The 20870-nt window shown below is 50.1% G+C and overlaps 1 protein-coding gene across 1 annotated transcript in view; it reads right to left on the bottom strand.

The window, feature by feature from the left end:
- HEPACAM (hepatic and glial cell adhesion molecule) overlaps positions 1-20870 on the bottom strand; it is an 86264-nt gene that overhangs the window by 52289 nt on the left and 13105 nt on the right. The window lies entirely within an intron of this gene.

Genomic DNA, 20870 nt, shown 5'->3' with positions numbered 1-20870 from the left:
ACACACACAGCAGCTCCAGCGAGTCAGAGAGACCTGGCAGTGTGCTAATAAAAGGCCTGATGGAGATCAAACCTTCATCTTGCCCACCGCCTTTAATAGCATGGGGCAGGTGCGTGCTTTGTCACATATAACTGGACCTCTCTTCTGATCCTACAATGCTGTGCAATGTCTTGGTGCACTGGTGAGCAGTCACAGCCATAGTCCACCCCAGAGGTGTCTGCCTTTCAATGATGGGTAGTGAAATGATTTGTTATAGCTGTCATGGTGGCAGCATCCTCTACAGTTAAGACTGCAAAAGGGTGTGCATTAACATAAATTGCAAGCATTATGTACATGGCTAGGCCACTTAGCAGACATTTGCACAGACCTCACAGTGATGAGTGCAATCTCAATGCCTTTCATACAAATAAAGAAGGAGCTAAGATAGAACTGGGCCCAACCTTTTTTACCTTGAACAAACCAAGGAAATTAAATTAAAAAATGAAGACGCTGTTAAGATTAAACACAGTTAAGCTCGAGGTAAATGAAAGTTAGGGCTGAACACGTAACCGTAAGTCCTGGGGTCAGGGAGGTGCCTATTGCTGTCCTCATGAAAACCCACCTAGATTTGGCTAAGTTATAAGCATCTAGAAAATGCTGTGTGAACATGCTTAGTAGAGCCTGGTTAGAGGCTTGCTGATAAACTCTCTGAACAGTCCATCTGCACTGAGCATGCTCCAGCCCCACAGAGCTTCCTGTGCATCAACTGCTATAAGCTTGCTCAAGTTCCATAGAGTTTCCTACAAGCCAGTGGTACTGAGCATGCTCCTCGCCTTCGCTCAGGGTATGTCTACACTTCAGTCACTGGGCCAAAATCTGCACTCCAAGCATGCAGACACCTGCTTCCGACTGCACTTACAGCTGCGTGTGTGTGGAGCGAGAGGGAATCTGACCTGCAGAGGCTGGAGGTGGAAACGCTCTGCTAAGTACTCCAGTCCATCTATCTCATGGTCAGTGCAGGCTCGTTCCCTACAGAGCGCGAGCTAGCGCTGTGCTCGCTCCACCCAGAGTCCATCGTGAGCATGCAGCATGTGGCACTAAAACATCGACAACTGCCACGTGGCAATAGTTGACTTTATTGCAGAATTCCCTACCCTGCAACTAGGAAATGCCACCTTAAACTGATCTACTAAAGATTAAAGATTGTGAAGTACTTTGAGATCTACTGATGAAAAGCATTAGATAAGAGCTAGGCGTTATTAATTATTTTATTACTACCGCAGCCAAGCAGTAAATGCAGATTATTCTTTTAAATGGTGCCCACTTTGTTCAGAAAATATTTTCCTTATTGTTTTAAAATGCTCATTTCTACTAAATGGTTACCAGATTACATAGCCAGCCACAAACCCCCACAGCAGCTAGGACAAAATCCACTGCCAAATGAGAACAAATGAGCCAAACATGAATTAGCCGAGTAAGAAAAGCGAGATCGGACCTAAAGAACACAGTTCAAACAGAAACACCTCAGCCTTGGCTGATCCACTGTTCCCCTCCAAAACATTGGAAACTCTGTGTATCATTCTTGCACTGCTGCTCTTAAATGCACATTTAGAACACGGTCTCTGAGCATCACACCCTCGATTGGCATGTTTGAGGCAGGGCTGATGGGTGAGGTCAGCCTCACAGACACTGTTATGGGGAAGTCTCCAAATCATCTTCCCCACCTTTGGCAAAGCAAACTAGCCCCAGGCTTTGGCAGGAGGCACAGCCTGCCTGACCTTTCAGTCCCTCGGCACCCACGGCACAATGTCAGCAATGTGAAGGGCTGCTACAGTACCAAGTTAATTACCTACAGCTGTGTGTCTGGAGTGGGGTGATGTATGAGTTCATCACCATCAGGGCCGGCTCTAGGCACCAGCGCTCCAAGCATGTGCTTGGGGCGGCACTTTCCAAGGGGCGGCACTCCGGCTCCTTTCCTTTTTTTCCCCTTGGGGCGCAAAAAGCCAGGAGCCAGCCCTGAGCGGAGGTGAGCTGCAGGGCCACCCAGAGGGGGGGGCAAGTGGGGCAATTTGCCCCAGGCCCCACAGGGGCCCCCACGAGAATATAGTATTCTATAGTATTGCAACTTTTTTTTAATGGAAGGGGCCCCCGAAATTGCTTTGCCCCAGGCCCCCTGAATCCTCTGGGCGGCCCTGGTGAGCTGCGGCGGTGGGGGGCGTGGGGAGGGCCACAGGAAGTAGCCCTGGGGAGGGGGGCAGAGGAACCGCTCCCCCCCCAGCTCACATCCGCTCCACTGCCGCCTGCTCCCCCGAGCGTGCCGCCACTCTGCTTCTCCCCCTTCCCTCCCAGGCTTGCCGCGCGAATCAGCTGTTTTGCGGCAAGCCTGGGAGGGAGGGGGGAGAAGCGGCGGCGCGCTCAGGGGAGCAGGCGGAGCGGAGGTGAGCTGCGGCAGTGGAGGCCACAGGGAGGGCCGCAGGAAGTAACCCTGGGGGGGGCCAGAGGAACTGCTCCCCCCCCCCAGCTCACCTCCGCCTCCTCCCCCGAGCGCGCCACCACTCCGCTTCTCCCCCCTCCCTCCCAGGCTTGCCGCAAAACAGCTGATTCGCGCGGCAAGCCTGGGAGGGAGGGGGGAGAAGCAGAGTGGCGGCACGCTCGGGGGAGCAGGCGGCAGTGGAGCGGATGTGAGCTGGGGGGGGAGCGGTTCCTCTGCCCCCCTCCCCAGGGCTACTTCCTGTGGCCCTCCCCACGCCCCCCACCGCCGCAGCTCACCAGGGCAAGCCTGGGAGGGGGTAGGAGGGGAAATGCGGCGCGCCCGGGGGAGGAGGCGGGGCCAGGGATTTGGGGAAGGGGTTGGAATGGGGCGGGGAAGGGGCGGAGCCGGGGGGCGCAGGAAATTTTTTTTGCTTGGGGCGGCAAAAAACTTGGAGCTGGCCCTGATCACCATTCAGCCAAACACAGAGACAGGAGAGAGGCCAGGAGAAGCCTCCCCAAGCAAAGGGCAAGGAGCCAAGACTTAACAAGAAAGGGGAGGTTAATGATTGCAATGGGCAACTGGCACAAGGAGAGCCCTGCAATTCCAGGGGCCCATTTTAAAGACAGTGCTCTACAGTGCATATTGTACAGCAAGGATGCTGGGCCAGTGCTAAAGTAGCGGAGGGCCTGTCTGGTTGCCCTGCGACAGCCAGGGGCTGGTGAATAAGGGGTTAACTCCAGTTCAGGTTCCTCCTCCCACAGGTGCTCAGGGCTCTAAGGTCTGCCATGGCTGCAATCAGAGGCATGACTGCAGCACTTGCAGACATACTGGATCTAGCTTTCGCTAGTAAGCTGGGACATCAACAGCAGTGAAGCTGCGGCAGCATGGGCTAGTCACCAAGTACATACCCAGGGTCCTGGGCGTGCTGCCGCAGCCTCACAGCTACTGTTCTTCAAGCTAGCTAGACTAAAGCACTGGGGGGCTACACATACTGCAGTCACACCTCTGATTGCAGTGTAGACGTACTCTAGGGCTGGGTTTGAGATCTGCTCTTGAGTCAGATCATTTCAGTCAGAGCAGCCACATGGCAAAATAGCTCTGGGGCTGCACAGAGTGGTTGTGTTAGCAACTAACTTGAGTTGTAGCCAGTACTGCCGTCATCGGGGGAAGGGAAATCTAATGCAGGATCAAGGTCTGTGCAGCTGAAGAGAAATTCCACAAGGGGCCCAGCTGAAGCAGAACATATTTGTATTAGTTATTAGCCCTAATGCCAGTCCCGTTCACACGCAAAAGCTTGATGGGGTGTAATCCGTAAGCTGTGGATCCCAGTTGAGAGTGTTCTGCATTTCAAGCTGATTTCAGCACCAAGCCTCCTCTGTTCCATTGTGTGATTCATTGTGGCGCCTTAAGGCTCTGTAGCGGTGCGGCGACTCAGTGCCTCCTGCTGGTTGTCCAGGGAATTAGCTTTTCCAGCTCCAGAGCGCCCTCTGCTGGCCGATGTCCTGCTTGCCACTGGCCCCCATGTCCCTCCCAGACCTCGTTGCCCCTTTACCCAAGGATTCTGCCCACTGCAGCAACCCCCAATCTGGGTCTCCCTACTCAGGGGAACTCCCAACCCCACCTCGCCTCAGTGGCTACTGCCAGTCACCATCTAGCCCCCGCTCACTGGGGCAGACTGCAGTCTGTAAAGGCCACTCATCATAGGCAAGGGGGGTTTGGACCTGCTGCCTCTGCCTAACCTTGGGCTGCCCCCTGCAACCCCAGTACCTGCCTTAGGCCTTCAGCTAGGCCCGCAGCCTGGGGGTTTTCCAGGCTGGAGCTCCCTAGCTCCTCTAGCCTTCCCCCAGCCCTGCTCCACTCTTGGTACTCAGCTCCGCAGCAGCCAGGCCCTGCCCTCTCTGCAGGCAGAGAGAGAGCATCTGGGCTCCTGGCTAGCAGCCTCTTATAGGGGCCAGCTGGGCCTGATTGGGGCATGGCCCCAGCTGTTACTGCCTTCCCCAATCAGCCCAGGCTTTGTTTTGCAGCCTCAGCCCTATCCCAGGGCTGGCTTTGACTCTTCCAGGGCCGAAACGGGTGACCACCCTGCTACAGGCTCCTTTAAGACGTGTTGTCTAGGCTCACAGCGCAGTGATTGCAAGAAAATCCAACTCCAGCCATCTCCACCGAAACCAGGCAACGGAACAAAGAAGCAGAGAGAAATTTCCCTTGGTGACCTTGCACTTACAGGATTACCAGGAATGTACGCAGGGAGGTGCATATTGTTATAGGGTGCCAGTCAGAAGAAAACACGCTGCTGTCCCCATGGAAATCGGCAGGGCCAGTCACACCCATTAGTCAGGAGGCCTCTGATCTGAAAACCCAAAGCACCTCTGAATGTGTACAGCTCATGGGGCCTCGAGGGGGGTATGGAGCAGCCAATGGACAAATGTTGCCAGAGGCCTGGCTGCTGAGCCCCACCTAGAGCCATTCCCCTGACCGAGCCCCTCTCAACCCCCTGCCACTCTGCACATGGCTCTGAGAAGCCGCCGCGGTGTTTGTGCTGCTTTGGATCTGGCTGGTCTCTGAACACAGTGCTCAGTGCAAGAGAGAGAAAGGGGGCTGGGAGCCCAATACTGCTGCCCCAGGTGTTCTTAGCACACCCCTTCTACCTCTGCTCTGGCACCTGCTTCACCGAACGCGTGTGTGTGCTGAAGCCTCACTCCCCAGGGCCGAGGGCCGACTTTCCCGCATGCTCCATGCAGCCTGGAGCTGGGGGCTCCCTGCTAGTGTCAGAGCAGCGCGGCCGTCAGAGCCTGGCTCTGGGGCTCTCTTGTCTCACTCTAGTGATTGTTTTGGCAGGACTTGGATCAGGCAAAACAAAATGTCTCTCCGTCCTGCTTTAAAGGGCTTTCATCACACGTGAACGAAACCCTACAATCCTGGCACTGGCTGGAGACAAACAGCTCCTACACCAGTGGAGACGCGGGTCCGAGGGCGCCGCAGCCTATGTCGGCTGCAGCCTGCCCGAGGCCTTGCCAGAGACCACTTGTGTCTGCGGATAGTGGGGAGTAGCGTACTGAGGGGGACAGAATGAGGGCAGCCGGCTTCAGCAGTGTTATGAGCATGCTCCGTCCATGTGAGCGTGCTCAGTACAAGCCAAGCAGCAAATCTGGGGGAGCACATGACCCCGCATGCCTCCTCCCGCATGCGTCTCCTCTGAGCCTCACTAATATCAGGCAGCTGTGCCTCTGAACCACAGCACCAGTCTGTGCGAGTCAGATCAGCTTCCTCCACAGGCGGTGGGCTCCCAGGCTAGACTCCTACCCATAGACAACCTGTGCCTGCTGACGGGGGGGCACCCCCCCCGTAGGGTGACCAGATGTCCTGATTTTATAGGGACAGTCCCGATTTTGGGGTCTTTTTCTTATATAGGCTCCTATTACCCCCCACCCCCATCCCGATTTTTCACACTTGCTGTCTGGTCACCCTACACCCCCGGAACAGCTCGAGTCATGCCAACCCCCCCCCCAGCCCCACCCTCCCAGAAAGCAGCAGCCCCGCCGTGCAGCTCCCAGCTGTTCCTTTGCTCCAGGTCCTGGGCTCAACTGCTTCGCAGGGAGTGGGCCCAGCCACATCATGTGACCAAGCAATCTAGGGGGGCCATGTGACCACCACATTCCGCCCCCCCATATGTCGCCTTTGCTCCCACCTGCACCGATGGTGTAAGTTACACCTCCCTGCACTGACTTGTCCCAGAAGTGGCCTTGCCCTGGACAGGACAGGCAGTGCCACTGCTGCTGCTGTCTTTCCAGAGGGTCACCCCAGTGGGGAGTGGGTCCCTCAGGGTCCTGCCCTGCAGGCTGGGCAGAGGGGAGGGTTACCTTTACACAGTCACTCTTGTTTATGCAAGAAAATAACATCCCCTGGCTACTCTGTCTCTCCCTGTCCTGGCCAGGCTAGTGCTGTTTTCTACTGCCAAAGTCTCCTCCTGGATGGACTTTCTGCCAGGGCGCAGGCTGCTGCAGGGTGCCATGCAGCTGGCAGAACCTGGGCCAGAGCTGTTACTCTACAGCCACCAGTTAATCGCTGTGCTGGGAATGGCAGGGGGAAATATTTCCCTGTTTCACTGATTTTCAAAACCCATCGGGGTCCATCCAGCAGCAGGTTAAAGCTCCTGCCTCCCAGAACTAGTGGGAAAACTAGTTATTCATTCAATCCACGGTTGTAACAGTCACAGGTGGAGTAAACCACATGGACTTGGATAACGTGGAGCAAGAACGTGGGCCATGGAGTGAACTGTGTTCAGACTGCCCCCTACTGCCTCACGGCGCTAGAAGAGCGCTGAGTGCTGCAGATCCTGGCACCAGGGCGGGTGCTGAAGGGCTGAGACATGGGGCCAGACTTCCAAGCTCTCTGTATCTGCAGTTGGGGCCAGATTTTCAAAAATGCTCAGCACCCAACATGGAGACACTTTGGTGCCTAACTGGGAGCTGAGCTCTCTGGAACATCTGGCCCCGGGAGCCTACCATATGTACCTGCAGGAGATCCTAGAACTTTGTCTTTTTGCAATGAATCAGTCCTAGAGGAAATCTGGAAATAGAGAAGCAAGGGGCAAAAGTCTGCTCCGGGTCACACTGGTGTAAAGCTGAAGTAACCCTCTAAAATCCATGTGGGGTTAATGGAGAGCAGCAGTTGGCCCCCTGTCATCCAGAAAGAAAAATAATTGAAACCAATTACAATTATTTTAATGAGATGGAACCAGATAAGACCCCTGTGGCATCCATCTCCTACAGAGAGCACAAACTTTCTCTCAATTTAACTGCTCCTCTAGATGAGGCTGAAGTGAGGAGCCTTCCTCTGACTCCAGGGTATTAAATGCCTAATTCTATCAGGTCAAGCGCAGGTAAATCCCTCTTTGCTGTTGCAGGGGCAGGGGTGACCACCTCTTCCCCCCGAGGCCTCGCCCCACGGTCAAGCCGGAAGCCATAGTCAGGCAGGGGAACCCAGGTCCCTCCATCTGCCTGGGGTGGGGGAGCCTGAGAGCAACCCCCGGCCTGTGTCCCCACCTCCCTGGACCCCCTGCCCAGGGCAGGTGGAGGATCCACGTCTCCCCACAGCTGCCTGGGCACCCCAGGCCACTCTTACCCTCGCTGGGGTAAGAGCTTCTGTCCTGGCTGGGGAGTGGGGCCTCGGGGGGAAGAGGAGGGGCAGGGAGCTGGGCCCATGGTGAAAAGTGGGAGGGCCATCGCCCCTTGCCCTCTCCCCCCCCCCCAGTTCTGGTGCCCCTGTGCAGGGGGGTACAGAAACCACAGCACAGAACTGTCTTATGTTAATATAATGCTCAAGTGGACAATCTGCTGCTGGGGACAGCTGTTTCTGGCCCCTTAAGTATTCAGAGGGGAGCAGGGTGGGAATGCTGCATTCAGACACCTGTTGTCAGAGAGTGTGGCGGAAGGATCTCTGAATGTTAAGGTGGTATTTTTATATGATAAGGCCAGAAGGGACAGCTGTGATCATCTAGTCTGACCTCCATTATAACACAGGCCATAGAACTTCCCTGAATTAATTCCCGTTTGAACTACACACCTGAGTGCCTTCCATGTAAAAATCAGTGTCAATAACTGACCTGCTCACCAGCCAGGAAAGGAAGGTCAGGATCTAAAGACTAAGAAAGAAAGCAAGCAATCAAGCAAGCAAGAAAGAAATTAATAAAATTCAGTGTAGGAAAGGCAGAGAGAAGCAGCAGAAATGCCTTTTCGTGGCTGATGGGAAGCACGCCAGAGCGATGCTGGACAATCTGTTCCCAGCTAAGGCTCTTTCTCTTGCTGCTATAGAAAGGGGCTCTTCCTTGTGTCAGGTGTCATGGCAACAAAGTACTGGAACTGGGAAAGGGAGAGAGGGGCAGAGAGTGCTATAGAGACAGGAGAACCCAGTGAGAGAGCGAGGGAAGCTGGATTGAGAGAGAGAGAATAAAGCGTGATGAAAATGTTTCATGGAAAGAGGGAGAAAAGAGAAATGATTGAGAGAGCTGGGGAGAGGGCACTAGGAGAAAAGGGAAATCGGCAGATGTGTGTGGACGAGAGGGATAAAGAACAGAAACGTAAAGAGGTGAAAGTGGAAAATGGAGCCCACATTTCTATGGAGAAATACAGTCTTGGCGGAACTACCATTAAGTGGATACATAATTGGTTAAACAACTTCAAACAAAGAGTAACTATTAATGGAATGATGTCAGATAAATATAAATAAGAAGAAAACAAAGAAAGAAGTGGGACCGCTAAACACTGAGGATGGAGTGGAGGTTAAGGATAATCTAGGCATGGCCCAATAGCTAAACAAATACTTTGCCTCAGTATTTAATGAGGCTAATGAGGAGCTTAGGGATAATGGTAGGATGTCAAATAGGAATGAGGATATGGAGATAGATATTACATCCGAGGGAGAAGCCAAACTTGAACAGCTTAATGGGATGAAATCAGGGGGCCCAGATAATCTTCATCCAAGAATATTAAAGGAACTGGCACATGAAATTGCAAGCCCATTAGCAAGAATTTTTAATGAATCTGTAAACTCAGGGGTTGTACCATATGACTAGAGAATTGCTAACATAGTTCCTATCTTTAAGAAAGGAAGAAAAAGTGATCCGGGCAACTACAGGTCTGTCAGTTTGACATCTGTAGTATGCAAGGTCTTGGAAAAAATTCTGAAGGAAAAAGTAGTCAAGGACATTGAGGTCAATGGTAATTGGGACAAAATACAACATGGTTTTACAAAAGGTAGATCATGCCAAACCAACCTGATCTCCTTCTTTGAGAAGGTAACAGATTTTTTAGACAAAGGAAATGCAGTGGATCAAATTTACCTCGATTTCAATAAGGCATTTGATACGGTTCCACATGGGGAATTATTAGCTACATTGGAAAAGACGGGGATCAATATGAAAATTGAAAGGTGGATAAGGAACTGGTTAAAGGGGACACTACAACGGGTCGTACTGAAAGGTGAATTGTCAGGCTGGAGGGAGGTTACTAGTCGAGATCCTCGGGGATCGGTTTTGGGACCAATCTTATTTAATCTTTTTATTACTGACCTTGGGACAAAAAGTGGGAATGTGCTAATAAAGTTTGCGGATGACACAAAGCTGGGAGGTATTGCCAATACAGAGAAGGACCGGGATATCATACAGGAAGATCTGGATGACCTTGTAACATGGATTAATAACAAGAGCTATTGTTATAAGCTGGGGATTCATCAGTTGGAAGTAACAGAGGAGGAGAAGGACCTCGGAGTATTGGTTGATCACAGGATGACTATGAGCCGCCAATGTGATATGGCCGTGAAAAAAGCTAATGCAGTCTTGGGATGCATCAGGCGAGGTATTTCCAGTAGAGTTAAGGAGGTGTTAGTCATGTGGCCCTCCTGGTCATTTGAGTTTGAGATCCCTGTTCTAACCCAAAGAGCTCTCAACCATGCTTGTAGCTGTTTCCATCTCTTGACAGTGACTCAACAGTTGTTCTAGGCTTCAGAGTGATGTTTTGGGTTATTATGTGTGCAGGTTGTGTTGCGTGGTTGTGTTGGTTAGTGTGTGGGTTGTGTTGTGCTGGGAGACTGGTGTTGATTTGTGCAGGTGGGGAAGAAGGGGTGTGCGCTGAGGTGAGGGGCTGTGTATCTTTGGATTACTGTGTGTGCCGGTTGTGTTGTTGTGTTGATTTGTGTCTGGGGGGGTTGTGCTAGGATATTAGTGCAGATGATGAATGATGGGTGTGTGCTGCCATGAGGGGCTATTTGTGTTTGGCATGGGTGGTGCATGAATCGCGGACTGGGGGAGACTAGTCCCCAACCCCGCCCCTTCTGCGCCCCCCCCCCCGCTGGAGTCCAGAGCCCCCCCACAGCACCTCAGGGCCACCCAGAGTGGGACAATTTGCCCCGGGCCCCGCAGGGGCCCCCAAGAGAGTTTTTCGGGGCCCCTGGTGCGGGGTCCTTCACTCGCTCCGGGGGCCCCCGAAAACTCTCGCGGGGCCCGGGCCCCCGGACCTTCTTCCGCTCCAGGTCTTCGGCAGCAATTCGGTGGCGGGGGCCCCCTGCCGCCGAAGACCCCAGGCCCCCTGAATCCTCTGGGCGGCCCTGCAGCACCTGCCAGCCCCTGTCCCAGGCTAGGCCCCCCAGCCCTGAAGCACTGGGAGGGCAGGCGGCGTGGCCTCAGCCCGAGCTGGGGCCACTGCACAGGGGGATTGGAGCCACGCCGAGCGGGAAGGAGGATGGGGGAGCCTGGGGGCAGAGCACGGGCGGGGCCACGCCTGGCTGTTTGGGGAGGCACAGCCTCCCTCAGCCTATCATACCCACCGTCCATGGTTTGGGGTTATTGTGTGTGCTGGTTGTGTAGCTGTGTGGGTGGTTTTTAATAACTGTGGCAATTGGGCCCCGTAATCCACCATTTGTGTGGTCTCCCTTGAACAACCAATGAAATCGTTGCAAATTAACTGTAGAATAAGAGTAATGACTGGTAAGTTATCTTTGATATCACAACCATCTAGGACTCTTGGCATGGCATAGATACATGCCTTACTGTTGTATGGGTGTAATTCACAAAGTCAAAATGACTGAGAACTTAAAAATTGGATGGTAACAGGCTGTGAATCCCAGTGATAATTCATCTTCATGATATTCTGAACAAAAAGAGGTCTCAACCATGCTTGTAGTTTTTAACTCACTTCACACTGACTCAACAGACATTTTAGGCTTCAGAGTGAAACACAGAATGACAATCCTGGATTCTTATTATATAGATTTGTTCTCTATATAGGTACTTAAAAAAACAACAAATAGGTACTTGCAGACTATGATCAGGTCACCTCTTCACCTTCTCTTTCGTAAACTAAATCAACTCAGCTCCTGGAATCTGTCACTATCAGGCAGATTTTCCAATCCTTTAATCATTCTTGTGGCTCTTCTCTGACAACTTCCAATTTATCAACATCCTTCTTGAATTGTGAAGACCAGAACTTGACACATAATTCCAGTAGCAATTGCACAGGTACCAAATACAGGGGTAATATAACCTCTCTATTCATACTTCAGAATCCCCTGTTTATAAATCCAAGGATTGTATTAATCCTTTTCGCCACAGCCTCATACTGGGAGCACATGTTCAGCTGATTATTCACCGTAACCTCCAAGACTTTTTCCAAATACCTGCTTCCTAGCATAGAGTGCCCGATCTTGTAAATATGGCCTATATTGTTTGTTCCTAGAGGTAAATATTTACATTTGGCTTATTAAAACAGATTATTTGCTTGTGCCCTATTTATCAAGTGATCCAAATCGCTCTGACCTAGTGACCTTCCTCTTCGTTATTTATCATTGCCCCAATTTTTGTATCACCTGCCAACTTTATCAGTGATGATTTTATGTTTTCTTCCTCATCACTGATAAAAATGTTAAATAGCATAGGGCCAAAAACACATCCCTGCAGGACTCCACTCAGGACACATCTGCTCAGTGCTGATTCCCCAGTTACAATTATATTTTGAGACCTATCAAGTTAGCAATATTTTAATCCATTTAATGTGTGCCATCTATATTTTTGTATTGTTCTAGTTTCTTAAACAAAATATTGTGTGGTACCAAATCAAATGCCTTACAGAGGTCTAAGTATATTACATCAACACTATTATCTTTAAGAACATAAGCACAGCCATACTGGGACAGACCAATGGTCATCTAGTCTAGTAACCTGTCTCTGACAGTGGCCAGAGCCAGATGCTTCTGACCGTTGGAGGTTTAGGGACACCCAGAGCATGCATCACTGACCATCTTGACTAATATCCATTGATGGACCTATCCGGCATGAGTTCCACAGGTTGATTAGGCATTGTGTGAAGAAGTACTTCCTTTTGTTTGTTTTAAACCTGATGCCTAGTAATTTCATCAGGTGACCCCTGTATATTGTGTTATGTGAGGGGGTAAACTACACTTCCCTATTCACTTTCTCCACACCATTCATGTTTTTATAGACCACTGTCATATCTCCTCTTAGTCGTCTCTTTTCTAGGCTGACCAGTCCCAGTCTTTTTAGACTCTCCTAGTATGGAAGCTGTTCCATACCCTTAATATTTTCATTGCCCTTCTCTGCACTTTTTCCAAATCTAATATTCCTTTTTTGATATGTGACGATCAGGACTGCATGCAATATTCAAGGTATGGGCATACCATGGATTTATATAGCAGCATTATGATATTTTCTGTTTTATTATCTGTCCCTTTCTTAATGATTCCCAACATTCTGTTTGCTTTTTTGACTGCCACTGCACATTGAGTGGATGTTTTCAGAGAACTATCCACAATAACTCCAAGATCTCTTTCTTGAGTGGTAACAGCTAATTTAAGCCCCATCATTTTGTATGTATAGTTGAGATTATGTTTTCCAACATGGATCACTTTGCATTTATCAACATTGAATTTCATGTGCCATTTTGTTGCCCAATCACCCAGTTTTGTGAGATCCCTTTGTAACTCTTCCCAGTCTGTTTTGTACTTAACTATCTTGAGTATTTTGTTTCATCTTCAAATTTTGCCACCTCACTGTTCACCCCCTTTTCCACATCATTCATGAATATGTTGAACAGCTCTCGTCCCAGTACAGATCCTTGGGGGACTCCTCTACTGACCTCTCTCCTTTGTGAAAGCTGACCATTTATTCCTACCCTTTGTTTCCTATCCTTTAACCAGTTACTGAGGCATGAAAAGATCTTCCCTTTTAGCCCATTACTCCTTACTTTGCTTAAGAACCTTTGCTGAGGAACCTTGTCAAAGGCTTTCTGAAAATCCAAGTACACTATATCCACTGGATCACCCTTGTCCACATGCTTTTTGACCTCCTCAAAGAATTCTAATAGATTAGTGAGGTGTGATTTCCCTTTACAAAAGCTGTGTTGACTCTTCCCCAAAATATCGTGTTTATCTAAATGTTTGATAATTTTGTTCTTTACTGTAGTTTCAACCAATTGCCTGGTCCTATAGTTAGGCTTACCGGCCTGTAATTGCCAGGATGACCTCTGGAGCCTTTTTTAAAAATAGGTGTTACATTAGCTACCCTCCTGGCATCTCGTACAGAAGCTGATTTAAACGATAGGTTGCATACAAGGGTTGCCAAGCCTCCGGGATTGTCCTGGAGTCTCCAGGAATTAAAGATTATGTCATGTGATGAAACATCCAAGAATACGTCCAATCAAAATTGGCAACCCTATTACATACCACTGTTTGTAGTTCTGCAATTTCAGATCTGAGTTCCTGCAGAATTCTTGGGTAAATGTCATTTGGTCCTGATGAGTTATTAATATTTAATTTATCAAGTTGTTCCAAAACCTCCTCTATTGACACCGCAATCTGGGACAGCTCCTCAGATTTGTCACCTAAAAGGAATGTCTCAGGTGTGGGAATCTCCCTCACATCCTCTGCAGTACAGACTAATGTAAAGAATTCATTTAGTTTCGCCACAATGACCTTGTCTTCCTTGAGTGCTCCTTTAGCACCTCTATCATCCAGTGGCCCCCATGGACTGTTTGTCAGGCTTCCTTCTTCTGATGTGCTTAACTTTTTTTAGTGTTAATTTTTGTGTCTTTTGCTGGTTGCTCTTCAGTTTCTTTCCTGGCCTACTTAATTATAGTTTTACACTTGACTTGCCAGAGTTTATGTGCCTTTTTATTTTCCTCACTAGGATTTGACTTCCAATTTTTAAAGGATGCCTTTTTGTCTCTAGCTGCCTCTTTTATTCTCTTGTTTATCCATGGTGGCATTTTTTGCATCTCTTACTGTTTTTTTATTTGGGATTTACATTTAATTTGAGCCTATATAATGGTGTTTTAAAATTGTCCCCATGCAGTTAGTAGGCATTTCACCCTTGTGACTGTTCCTTTTAATTTCCATTTAAATAGACTCCTCATTTTTGTGTAGTTCCCATTTTTGAAGTTAAATGCTACTATGGTGGGTTTCTTTGGTATTTGCCCCCCTACAAGGATGTTAAATTTAATTACATTACGGTCGCTATTACCGAGTGGTTCAGCTCTATTCACATCTTGAACCAGATCCTGTACCCCACTTAGGACTAAATGAAGAATTGCGTCTCCCCTGTGGGTTCCAGGACTAGCTGCCCCAAGAAGCAGTCATTTATGGTGTTGTAGCGGGGTGGTCACCCACTCCCGGCCTGAAAGGGTTAAAAGCCAGCCCTTGGAGAGGGCTGGGGCTGGGAGCCTTAGGCTGGCCTGATTGGGGAGGCAGCCTCAGCTGTGGCCATGCCCCAAACAGACCCGGCTGGCCCTATAAAAGCCAGGGAAGCCAGGAGCAGACACAGTCTCTCTCTGGCTGTAGAGAGAGATGGGCCTGGCTGCTGGGGCGCTAGAGAAGGTACCTGGAGTGGAGCAGGGCTGGGGGAAGGCCAAGGGAGCTGGAGAGCCCTGGCCTGGAAACCCCCCAGGCTGCGGCCTAGTGGAAGGCCAAATAGGTACTGGGGGTTGCAGGGGGCAGCCCAAGGCTAGGCAGAGGCAGCAGGTCCAAATCTCCCTTGCCTATGATGAGTGGCTTTTACACTGCAGTCTGCCCCAGTGAGCGGGGGCTAGATGGTGACTGGCAGTAGCCCACGACTGAGGCAAGGTGGGTATAGAGGGTTGGGGGTTCCCCTGGGTGGGGAGACCCTGAGACTGTGGGGGTATTGCTGGGGGCAGCACCCCAGAGACAAGGGGCACCAGGTACTGGGAGGGACACGGGGGCCAGCGGCAGCAGGACACCGGCCTGCAGAGGGCGCTCCGGAGGCTGGAAAAGCTAATTCCCTGGGATGACCAGCAGGAGGTGCTGCAGGGGTGAGTCCCGCGTCGCTACAGGTGTCTAGAAATTTTTATCTCTGTATCTCCTATCCTGATGTGCCTAGTCAATATAAGGATATTTGAAATCCATCATTATTATTGTGTTTTCTGCCTTTGTAGCCTCTCTAATCTCCCTGAGCATTTCACAATCACCATCCTGGTCAGGTGGTCAGCAGTATATTCCTACTGCTGTATTCTTATTATTCAACCATGGAATTTTTATCCATAGAGATTCTATGGTAGTGTTTGATTCATTTAAGATTTTTTACACTATTTGACTCTATGCTTTCTTGCATCTATAGTGCCACTTTATCAACCAAGCTTGTAATCTCATCAAAAAAAGCTATCAAGTTAGTTTGACAGGATCTCTTTTCCACAAACCCACGTTGGCATTAATGACACTACTCTCTTTTAATTCTTTACTAATCAAGTTCCATATCCTATGTCCCATTCGTTTGCCCAGGATTAATGTCAGGACCCAGGCAGAATCATTGCTCTTGCACTGGACCAAAGTGTTATATTTCTGGAGCCAGCAGAGAAGGAGCTAGAGAAACTGAGGCAGAGGGAGTTGATGGGGACACAGCTCTCTGCTGCAGTGGCTTTATTGTTCTAGCTGCAAAGCTGAAGCTAATATGAAAGAAAGTGAGCTTTTGCACCGGGGAGGGGGTAGTGCCCATTTAAAGAGACAGGACATTTGTTACCAGCTTGGTGAAATCTAATTATAAACCACACCACCAGGTTGGGGCTGCCTGCCCCATTTTTGGCAGTCTGCCCTGAGGTTGGCACTTGCGGTTGTGAGCCACTCCAGACCCTGTGACAATTGGCATAGTCATGGCAGGATTCACATGCCACAGGTCAACTGGGCTTAAATGCGGTGAGAAGTTTAAATTTGATACTGAGAATTTTTATGGGTTAAAGATTAGTCACAACGAGCAAATCACAGTCACAGGAAGTTCCTGACACAACAGACCTTGGAAAATTATGCAGAAGTAGAGGAATATCCCATAAAAAGCAAGCTCAGATCAGGAATGGGAGCTCTGCTGCTCATAGACTTTGACCAAGGAGCAGGGTCTGAGCATCCCAGTACCTCAGATGTCACAGAGACCGCTGCAGTGGAACTGTTCTGGCTGAAGCTCATGGAAGCCCAGAAAGAGTGTGAGCACCAGATACTGATGATGGAACTTTGGATCAAGGAGAAGAACGAAACCACTGAAACCAAGAAGGAAGCTCACCAAAGATGCATAGAACAACTAGCAGCTGAGGAGAGAACTCATGCACTGCAGCTCAAAGTACTGGAGCAGCAAACACAGCAGCCTCAACCTGTGAGTACATCCCCTATGAAGAGCAGGGAGTGGCCCAGTTTATCAAGAGACTGACTGCATTGAGGAGTTCCTATTCACCTTTGAGAGACTGTGGCCTGGGCTACACTACCCGCCTGAATCGGCGGGTAGAAATCGACCTCTCGGGGATCGATTTATCGCGTCCCGTCAGGACGCGACAATCGATCCCCGAATCGACGCTCTTACTCCACCAGCGAAGGTGGGAGTAAGAGCCGTCGACGGGAAGCCGCGGAGGTCGATTTTGCCGCCGTCCTCACAGTGGGGTAAGTCGGCTGCGATACGTCGAATTCAGCTACGCTATTCGCGTAGCTGAATTTGCGTATCTTAAATCGACCCCCCCCCTGTAGTGTAGATGTAGCCTGTGTGGGATCCATAATATTCCAGAGGATAAATGGATGCCTATGCTCTTACCCAGGTTGATTGGGAAAGCAAGATAAGTTCCAAATGATACGGAGGAAGAGGATGCTAAAGTGTATACGAAATTTAATGAAAATGTATTGAAAAGGTTTAAGTATCAGAGGGGTAGCCGTGTTAGTCTGTATCCACAAAAACAAACACCTACAAGATCTTTATCATAAAACTACAATACCCACCCGGGGAAGTGAAGAAACAGATTGACAGAGCAAGACGGGTACCCAGAAGTCACCTACTACAGGACAGACCCAACAAGGAAAATAACAGAACACCACTGGCCATCATGTACAGCCCCCAGCTAAAATCTCTCCAGCACATTATCAACAATCTATAACCTATCTGGGAAAATGATCCCTCACGCTCACAGACCTTGGGAGGCAGGCCAGTCCTCGCTTACAGACAGTCCCCCAACCTGAAGTGAATATTCACCAGCAACTACACACCACACCACAGAAACACTAACCCAGGAACCAATCCCTGTTACAAACCTTGTTGTCTACTCTGTCCCCATATCTACTCTAGCAACACCATCAGAGCACCCAACCACATGAGCCACACCATCAGGGGCTCATTCACCTGCGCATCTACTAATGTGATATATGCCATAATGTGCCAGCAATGCCCCTCTGCCATGTACATTGACCAAACCGGACAGTCTCAACGTAAAAGAATAAATGGACACAAATCAGACATCAGGAATGGTAACATACAAAAGCCAGTAGGAGAACACTTCAATCTCCCTGGACATTCTAGAACAGATTTAAAAGTAGCTCTACTTCAACAAAAAAACTTCAAAAACAGACTTAAAAGAGAAACTGTAGAGCTACAATTCATTTGCAAATTTAACACCATTAATTTGGGCTTGAATAGGGACTGGGAGTGGCTGGCTCACTACAAAAGCAATTTTCCCTCTCTTGGTATTGACACCTCCTCATCAATTATTGGGAGTGGACCACATCCACCCTGATTGAATTGGCCTTGTCAACCTTGGTTCTCCACTTGTAAGGTAACTCCCTTCTCTTCATGTGTCAGTATATTTATGCCTGCATCTGTAATTCTCACTCCATGCATCTGAAGAAGTGGGGGGGTTTTACCTACGAAAGCTTATGCCCAAATAAATCTATTAGGTGCCACCAGACTCCTAGTTGAAAAGGTTTAAGATTACCCAAGTCCTATTGATTGAAGTCTAGAAATCTTAAAATGCTTGGCAATGTCACTCATTTGGAATCAGATGTGTAATTATATGAAACAGTGGGTGGTAGGGGCAGGAGGCTGAAGGTAGCTGTGACAAACTAAAGAGACGGGACCCCTAGCAATGCCTAGGAGATCACAACTGGCTCTAAATGGCCCCTTTGTTGGCCACAGCAGCAAAACGGCCCAGGGCTGCCTGGGCCATAACGAATGCCTTGGGCTGTGCCCAGCTGCCATCCCTAGCAGTAACCCTGTAGGTGAGCATTGAAGCCAACACAGCGACAGGGTGTGGAGGACACGTACTCTACTGCCACCAGCACCGAGCGTGTTCTGTGAATAGAGGTCACTTCCTTGGCTATGGCTGCGTTACACAACCTCTTCACGTGCCCTGAATACAGACTGTGCTGCAGACTTGTGTGAAGAGGAGGACCAGGGGCACTCCAGAAGGCGTGGGGCCTGAACAGAAATCCTAGGCAAAGGAAGATGCAGCAGGAAGAGACAGTGTCTGTCTGATGAAGGCCTTTTTTGCTCAGAGAGTGGGCTATTGTTCTGAGCAGTCTGCTAGGAATGTCTCCTATCCTATAGAAACAAAGGGCCAACTTAATCTTGCTGTCAGTCCTCGGTGTGTGTGCCTGGCAGTGGGGTTCATTGTTTGATCTACAGCCCTGGGATAGAGGGGCTGCCGCTCTGCTCGCCTGCCCCCTGCTAGTCCATGCCGAGTCAGGGCTGCTATTTACTCTCAGTGCTTTGGAGTCTGGAAGAGAGAGCTGTGTAAACACTGCCTGGCTAACGGACAGCACAGGGCACATTTCTTCAGCCATGATGTGGAGAGGGAGGAAATATTCCATATCTGATGGGCCGCCTCCAACAGGACATCAGCCTGCAGCCTGGATGCCGTAATCCAACAGCAAACAAAACCCGTATTGAAATGCAGCAGAGGGAAAATGACTCATCTGGATGACAATTCAGTATTCGATTAGGAGCTGTGTGCAGGAGCATAAGAAAAGGCTTAAACAAGTCCGAAAGTCATGAGACCTATTAGTATGCAGAGCATCTCCTCCTTCCCGCTCCATGCCACCAGCAGCAAAAGCTGTTTCTGCTAACGAGTGATCTAAAGACAAGGGCTGATGACAAAACAAGTTTCTGATTCAGACATCCCCTTTCCTGGGGAGAAGAATGTGTGGGGCAGAAGTAGGGTGACCATATTTCCCAAAGGGAAAATGGGACATCACAAGGGGCTTGCCTGAGCCCCACCATGTGGGGCTGACCTGGCCACTCGCCCAAGCCCTCCTCCCCAAATGGGGGGGGAGAGGGGGAAGGCAGGGCTCGGGCGAGCAGCGATGCACACACTACACAGGGTGACCATATTTCCCAAAGGCTGGGGCTGGTATTGCTGCTCGCCCAAGCCCTGCCTGCACCCTGCCAGAGCCCTGCCTCCCCCCCGCCACGGCCCACGTGGGACTGGCATCACTGCTCTCCTTCCTCCCCCCCCCACACGTTCCTCTGCACCCCACTTTTTTGACACAAGTGGGCATTTGTCCCGTTTGCTCTTGCCAACTGATCAAGTGTCAAAAAAGTCGGGATGGCCGGGACAGGGCTCAAAAAAGGGTCTGTCCCGGCCAAAATGGGACATACGGTCACCCTAGATAGAAGGGGTAAGAACTAGGAGCACCCACTCCATGACTAGACTGTCCACGCTGCTAACTGTCACTGGGCAAGTTCAATGGGCCGAGCCCCCTCCCATCCTTTTTCAAATCTCCCCTTAAACTCACTGCATGCTTAGCCAGGCGCCTCTGATCCCCTGGCTGGCCCTCTCTACTCTGCCTGATCCTTTATCACTTGTGCTGGACCTGCCCAGCTAACGATCTGTGCTCCCTGGGGCAGGGAACTTGGGTCAGATTTGCAGTTAAACCTACAGAGAGGTGCCTAGTGGAATATACTAAAGACCTAACAGGTCCAGCGCCTAACTCCTATTGAAAATCAATGAGAGTGAGGCACCTAACTCACATAGGCACCTTTGTAAATCCGGTCCCTTGTCTTCCTCTGTGTTTGTGCCATTCGCAGCTCTAACAGCGTCTAGCTAACATCCAAGCGAGGCCGTGACCTCCCTCTGAGTGCGCTTACCAAGCAAACGTTTCCACAGGTATTTGTTCATCAAGCCTTGGGCCAGTCCTGACGTCAGCAGGATCTCTGTCGCCGTGTGAGATGAAGGGGGAGAGGCAGATGTTAACCAAAGGCCCTGGGCATGGGGAGATTATAGGAGCATGTGCCAGACTTTTCCTGCCAAGTAACCAATGGGGTTTAGTCACCTGCCAAGAGCTGCTTTCTCCTGCTTCTGGAGGACGGGGAGCACAATGAACATGCAGAGTCATGGAACTCCAGCAAGCCACACACCACTGCCTGTTCAACCATCACAGCACCTTGCAGCTGCTTTGGCCATCATCTGCCCCAGGGTCCAGCCACCTCGTCCACAAATAATAGGGCAAGGTGGTAGATAAAGGTGAAACGTCCTCTTAACGATGGGCATCTATGGGGGAGGGCGGAGTGGGGCAGCCTCTGTGCATCCCCACCCTATAGCTTCTCATAGGAACTCAGGCCCCAGTGCTGGGGCTGGAGGGAGGGATCTCGGGAGACACC

The sequence above is a fragment of the Emys orbicularis genome, chromosome 15, assembly GCF_028017835.1.
Source record: "Emys orbicularis isolate rEmyOrb1 chromosome 15, rEmyOrb1.hap1, whole genome shotgun sequence".
Classification (NCBI taxonomy): domain Eukaryota; kingdom Metazoa; phylum Chordata; order Testudines; family Emydidae; genus Emys; species Emys orbicularis.
The sequence above is the reverse complement of the archived record's forward strand: the minus strand, read 5'-3'. Positions and strand labels throughout refer to the sequence as shown.